This window comes from Berghia stephanieae, unplaced genomic scaffold, assembly GCF_034508935.2.
Source record: "Berghia stephanieae isolate SIO BIC M18660-M18661 unplaced genomic scaffold, UCSD_Bste_1.3 scaffold89, whole genome shotgun sequence".
Lineage (NCBI taxonomy): Eukaryota > Metazoa > Mollusca > Gastropoda > Nudibranchia > Aeolidiidae > Berghia > Berghia stephanieae.
The window spans coordinates 30,708-37,528 of record NW_027629532.1 but is presented as its reverse complement, the minus strand read 5'-3'; the positions used below and the strand labels follow the sequence as shown (position 1 = coordinate 37,528).

At 61.1% G+C, this 6,821-nt stretch overlaps 2 non-coding genes and 1 pseudogene across 2 annotated transcripts; all 3 read right to left on the bottom strand.

Moving 5' to 3' along the window:
* Nucleotides 1–721: 721 nt before the first annotated feature.
* On the bottom strand, nucleotides 722–4,528 carry LOC144962340 (large subunit ribosomal RNA). The gene has a single exon (XR_013643444.1). It is a non-coding gene; the product is annotated as a large subunit ribosomal RNA (ribosomal RNA).
* A 326-nt stretch (nucleotides 4,529–4,854) lies between these two features.
* Nucleotides 4,855–5,011, bottom strand: LOC144962339 (5.8S ribosomal RNA). Its single transcript, XR_013643443.1, has one exon. It is a non-coding gene; the product is annotated as a 5.8S ribosomal RNA (ribosomal RNA).
* A 214-nt stretch (nucleotides 5,012–5,225) lies between these two features.
* Nucleotides 5,226–5,994, bottom strand: LOC144962341 (small subunit ribosomal RNA; annotated as a pseudogene).
* Between the last annotated feature and the right edge of the window lie 827 nt (nucleotides 5,995–6,821).

The following is a 6,821-nucleotide window of genomic DNA, read 5'->3' as shown; positions in this document are numbered from 1 at the left end:
AAAAAAATGCAGTTGGCGAATTCCCGCTTCGCAGAAGCCTATTAAGGGACTAAAATAAAATGCAGTTGGCGAATTCCGCTTCTCAGAAGCCTGGTAAAGGACAAAATAAAATGCAGTTGGCGAATTCCGCTTCGCAGAAGCCTATTAAGGGACTAAATAAAATGCAGTTGGCGAATTCCGCTTCTCAGAAGCCTATTAAGGGACAATGGCGAATCCCGCTTCTCAGAAGTCTATTAAGGGACTAAATAAAATGCAGTTGGCGAATTCCGCTTCGCAGAAGCCTACTAAGGGACTGACAGGAAGGAAAAAACAAAATTGAAAAAAAAAAAAAAAAAAAAAATGCAGTTGGCGAATTCTACTTCGCAGACAGCAAAGAAGGAAAACTAAAAGTGCCTCTGGACGGATTAGTGCCTCTGGACGGATTAGTGCCTCTGGACGGACTAGTGCCTCTGGACGGATTAGTGCCTCTGGACGGATTAGTGCCTCTGGACAGGTGGAGAGAAAAAAAAATTCTCCAAGTTCTAGGAGATAGAACTTTGAAGAAGTAAAGTAAAGTAAAGTAAATGTATTTATACGTGTTATGACACTCTCGCACCCGCCGCCGCCGCGCGCCGCACCGCCAGCATGCCGAGCCGAGCAGAGCAAGGACTCGAAGGCTGGCCGATCGGGCCGGGCCGTGCCGTGCCGGTGGAAAGGTGGCCGAGACAAACCCTGCTGGAGGGAAAATCTCAGCGTCCGGGGCTTAGTCTCAACGGATCGCCGTACCAGGACAGCTCTAACGCTTACAACACCCCGACGGAATACATGTGGTCCGCACGCGATTTCTTGCCCCTAACGGACGTGGATGATACCGACCCAGCCACGCGCACCACAGATCTAGCGCGCGTGACGAGCGGGCCGGTCACGGCACTAGCCGACGAACCCGAGGGTTGCCGGCTTAATGTTGCCTGCACGCTCAGGGCCCTAGCTAAGCTCACCCTTGCTCACCGGGCGGGTTCCGACTTAGAGGCGTTCAGTCGTACTCCCACGGACGTAGCCTGGCGCCATCGGCCTGACGACCGGACGCGCGAACCAGAGGTCCGAACTCACCGTTCCTCTCGTACTGAGCAAGATTACCGTGGCAAGGGCGCTTCATCAGTAGGATAAAACTAACCTGTCTCACGACGGTCTAAACCCAGCTCACGTTCCCTGTTGGCGGGTGAACAATCCGACACTTGGCGAATTCTGCTTCGCAATGATAGGAAGAGCCGACATCGAAGGATCAATCAGCGACGTCGCTATGAACGCTTGGCCGCCACAAGCCAGTTATCCCTGTGGTAACTTTTCTGACACCTCTCGCTTGAAACTCCCAACGTCGAAAGGATCGATAGGCCACGCTTTCACGGCCAGTATTCGTACTGAAAATCCTGGTCGAGCAGGCATTTGCCCTTTTGCTCTACGCGAGGTTTCCGTCCTCGCTGAGCCCGCCTTGGGACACCTTCGCTGCGCTTTAGAAGATGTACCGCCCCAGTCAAACTCCCCGTCCGAGGCTGTCCCCGGCAGGGTCGCTGTCGCCGTCGTGACCGCGTCGGGGGAGTCGGTGGACTCCCCGAGCCCGACGCGACGGCGGCTTGACGTCTGAACCTCGTACGCCTCCTACCTGCAAGAAGGCGCCGAGTCCCCACTCCGTCGGGTAAGTGGAGGTCCCGCGGGGTAGCGGTATTTCACTGTCGCGCCCGAAGACGCTACCGCCTATGCTACACCCCCCACGCTCCTCCACAGAGTCGGACTAGAGTCAAGCTCGACAGGGTCTTCTTTCCCCGCTGATTTCACCAAGCCCGTTCCCTTGGCTGTGATTTCGCCGGGGCGTAGATAGGGACAGTGGGAATCTCGTTAATCCGTTCGTGCGCGTCGCTAATTAGACGACGAGGCATTTGGCTACCTTAAGAGAGTCATAGTTACTCCCGCCGTTTACCCGCGCTTATGCGAATCTCTTCACTTTGACATTCTGAGCACTGGGCAGAAATCACGTCCCGTAAACACCTTTTCAGGCTGTCGAGACGCTCTGTTTTAATTAGACAGTCGGATTCCCCCTGTCCGTGACAGTTCTGAGACAGCGTGAGTCGGAGGTCGCGTCGGTTGTCCCCCGCGCAGCCAACGCGCCCCGCGAAGGGGCGTCAGCCGAGCGAGGCCGCTCGGCCCGGGCCCCCACGGTTTCCGCGCACGTCTCTCCCCCTCGGAGTGTCCCCTCAGGGTGCGTGCGGTTCTGCCCGCTTCCTCCCCTAGCCCGACCGTCCCGGCCCTCAGAGCCAATCCTTCTCCCGAAGTTACGGATCCATTTTGCCGACTTCCCTTACCTACATTACTCCGTGGACCAGAGGCTGCTAACCTAGGAGACCTGCTGCGGACATGAGTACGGCCGGCAGCGAGATTGACGTGCCCTCGACGGGGTTTTCACGGACCGCCGTGAGCGCTCCGGACGCAGCCATGTCTTACGGCGACGCTTTTCGGCCTGGCCAGCCCTTTCTCCGGTCGACCCGATTCCAGGGCGAACCAGACCTTAAAAAGAGACGACGGCTCTCCCCGGTGCCCACGGCAGCGTTCCCCGTTCTGTCGGCGTCGCCGCGGCGCCCCCCACGCCGGAACGTAGTCGCGACGAGGGGGGCCGTTCTCCGCCGCCCGGTTCCGAGCGAACCTTAACTGGATTCCCTTTCGGCGGTCGCAGGGTGACTGACAGGCCAGGCGCGGCGCCCGTTCGGCCGCCCGCCCGGCGCGTGTTTCGTACCCGCTTCAGCAAGGGAGCTAACCCGCCCCTTAGGACCGACTCACCCACGTACATGCACTGTTCCCGCGGAACCATTCCCCACTTCGGCCTTGAAAAGTACTCTCCGTTCAATATTTGCTACTACCACCAAGATCTTCACCCGCGGCGGCTCCGAACGGGATCGCTCCCGGACTTTCACGCCACCGCGGCGCACCTCCTACTCGCCCCGGCCTGCCCGGGAGGGGAGTCGCACCCCTCCCGCTGGCGGGGCGGCCCGGTGTGGTCCGACGCTCAGCGCCATCCATTTTCAGGGCGGGTCGGTTCGGCAGGTGAGTTGTTACACACTCCTTGGCGGATTCCGACTTCCGTGGCCACCGCCCTGCTGTCAGTACCGACCCACACCTTTTAGCTTTCCCGTGAGCGTCCTGCGTTGGGCACCACAACCGGGCGTTCGGTTCATCCCGCAGCGCCAGTTCTGCTTACCAAAAATGGCCCACTCGGCACCCGTGATTCTAGGCCAGGCCCCGTGCGAGGCGGGTCTGGCGCCTCACCCGTTGAAAGTTTGAGAGTAGGACGAGGGCGTTTCGCCCCCGATGCCTCCAACCATTCGCTTTACCGAGTGAAAATCGTTCCGTCGGCACCGGCTATCCTGAGGGAAACTTCGGAGGGAACCAGCTACTAGATGGTTCGATTGGTCTTTCGCCCCTACGCCCAAGTCGGGCGGTCGATTTGCACGTCAGAGTCGCTTCGAGCCTCCACCAGAGTTTCCCCCGGCTTCGCTCTGCTCAGGCGTAGATCACCATCTATCGGGTCCCGACGCCTGCACTCATGCTCCGACAGGGCCGTCAACGCGGCGACCGCCGGGCCGGCGGTGCGCTCCGGGGACTCGGTGAGTCGCCCGAGAGATCCCGCCCTCGGCCCGCGAGGGCCTCTCGCTTTCACTTCGCCGTGGGGTTTAGTGGAAACCCTGCGGCTCGCACAGGCGTCGGACTCCTTGGTCCGTGTTTCAAGACGGGTCGGGCAGGTACCGGAATAACGCTGCGCACCTTTCGACGGACCGGAGCCGCCCGCCCGGGAGGCCGAAACCCCCCGGGGCGAACCGCCGCCGTTTGTCCGCGGTCGACCACGGCACCCGAATACGACCGCTCTCGTGCCAACTCGCGCCCACGATCCGCAGGCCGACGACCCGCGTAGGGCGCGCGGACGAGACGGCCCGGTGCCGGTGGCAGCGGAGACCCGCCGTGGTGGGGCACGCGCCCGACCCCCGAACTCGGAAGGCGTCCCCGTCTCCGGGGCGCCTCCGCGGGGGGCACGGGCGACCAGCCGCCACGGCGGGACACGTCGCTCGGCTCAGCCAGTTTACCCCTTGGCGGTTTCACGCGCTTTGCACCCTCTCTTCAGAGTTCTTTTCAACTTTCCCTCACAGTACTTGTTCGCTATCGGACTCGCGCAGGTACTTAGCCTTAGGTGGAGTTTACCACCCGCTTCGGGCTGCACTGCCAAGCAACCCGACTCCGGGGTCGAGGTCGGCGGAAGGGAGCGCCGCCGGCAAGGGCCTGGCACCCGCTCTGGGCAAGCCACGCTCGAGAAGACTCGCGCGGCGCTCCCGATCCCGCTCGACACCGACCCGAACGCTACAGCTCCCCGCGGGCACGGGCCCAGGGGGTTTCAGCGCTGGGCTCTTCCCGCTTCACTCGCCGTTACTGGGGAGTCCCCGTTGGTTTCTTTTCCTCCGCTTACTGAAATGCTTTAGTTCGGCGGGTACCCTCGTCCGATATGAGGTCGGCAGATCGCCCCATCCGTCGGGTTCGCCGCGCGTCGTTATACTTACTTCCCCGCATACCCCCACGAAGCCCTCGCTCGCGTGTACATCGAGCAGGCCCGAGGATTGAGGAAGAAGCAGCCGATCGCGTGCGTGCTTCCCCGTCTTCGGTGCGCGTCTTATTCGTCGTCCCCCGCCCATACCCAGAGGCCGGGTGGGGACGACGTCTCCCGTGGTCAGACGGGAGCCCTCGATCTACGGCCGCCAGTCGGGCCGAGACCCGACCGGTACGGCACGTCGCGCCGCTCAGTCCCCCCCGAGAAGACCGGTTGCGGCGACGTCGTAGGGCCGACCCTCATACGGACGTGGCCGGTGACTTACGCCCACGGCCGCAATTTGCGTTCAAGACGTCGATGTTCAATGAGGCAGCTGCAGTTCACACGACTCAATACGGCTGGCCGCACTCTTCATCGACGCGCGAGCCGAGTGATCCACCGCCAAAGGTTGTATTTATTTTCTCTCGCTTAAGGGCCAAACGACGACAAAGGGTGGGGGGGGGCAAGCGTTGCGCGCGCGGTTACTCGCGGCGCAACGCCGCCGCCCCGTTTATCAGCCTGGACCGCTCCCCGGCCAGGGAGCAGCCCGGCCTCACCGGACAGTGTTTTAACCCTTCACCCGTCGGGCGGGCGGGCTGGGGGCAAAACGAAATCGGACGTGATCCTACCGAAGGTTCACCTACGGTAACCTTGTTACGACTTTTACCCTCTCGGGGCAGCGCAGTTCGGGCGACATCGCGACGACTGCGATTTCAGGAGCCGAAGCTCCGTCTCGCCGGCCACTCCGGGGCCCTGGCTGCGCCGTCCACCGAAGGTAGCGACGGGCGGTGTGTACAAAGGGCAGGGACGTAGTCGGCACGGGATGCTGACCCGTGACTACGTGGCATTCCGAGTTCACGGCCCAACTCGCAGGAAGACCGACCCCGGACATGAAGACTCCTACGCTCACGGTCTACACCGCGCCGGCTGGCGCCACCACTGTAGCACACGTGCAGCCCAGGACGTCTAAGGGCATCACAGACCTGTTATGGCTCCATCTCGTACGCACTGCTCGAGGTCAATCCCTGCAGGACGCGGCCTGCGCGACGGCGGTCCGGGGCACCGCCTCTCCCTGAGTGGGAAGACCGACGCCCGACCCGAGAGCCGAACGCCGACCCAACCCGTGAGACGGACCCCTCTTGACCGCCGTTTGTTATCCGCCAGGGCAGAGTCTCGCCCGTTATCGGAATGAACCAGACGGATCGCTCCACGGGCTAGCAACGGCCATGCACCACCACCCACCGAATCATGAAAGAGCCTCAGTCTGTCAATCCACGCGGTGTCCGGACCTGGTAAGCTTCCCCGTGTTGAGTCAAATTGAGCCGCAGGCTCCACTCCTGGTGGTGCCCTTCCGTCAATTCCTTTAAGTTTCAGCCTTGCGACCGTACTCCCCCCGGAGCCCAGGCACTCTGATTTCTCCGGGGCCTCGCGAGGCTTCCCCACAGGGGACGTCCCCGCGTAACCGGTCGGCATGGTTTACTGTCGGAACTACCGCGGTACCTGATCGCGTTCGTTCCTCCGACTTTCGTTCATGATCAACGAAGGCGCTCTTGGCCGGTGCCTTCGCTCTTGTTCGTCCCACCGCGATCGTCGGATTCCACCCCTCCCGCGGTAGTACGCGACTTCATCGTACTTACAACCGTAACAATACGTTCACGCCGTTCGGCTTCTGCGCTGCTGGATCTACTGCTGATTCCGACGCGACCGGACCAACAGCTCGTCGCCGTACGTACGACTCTAAGTCTCACTATCCGAGGAGCTATGCCTGGTATTCCAGGGGGGGGGGGGGGGGGGGGGGGGGGGGGGCCTCCGAGAATCTTCCGACCTTACCGCTGGCGTCGCAGGCGCTTGTGTACCAGTGGGGTGTACCATAGGAGGACCACCTGCGCGCTCTTTCGGACTTCGACCTTAAGCTTAAATTTCAATTTTCTCATCGACAGACGAATACCGCCTTCCTACTATTACGTCCCAAACGCCCTGGTAAGTGTAGTCCCTTTCCTCGATTGCGGAACTACTAAAAAAAAAAATTTTTTTTGGTGCAGAATTCAGATTCGAACCCCATGACACGTATGGCAAAACCCTAGCCCGACGTCTCCTGAAGCAGCACCGATATTTCCCATCGCCATCTACTAGCTAGCTGAAGTAGCGGGAACGCGTTAAACGCCGCGTAAACGTCTTCGAGGCGAGTATAAGGCCCTAACGGGAAGGGCCAGACCGAAGT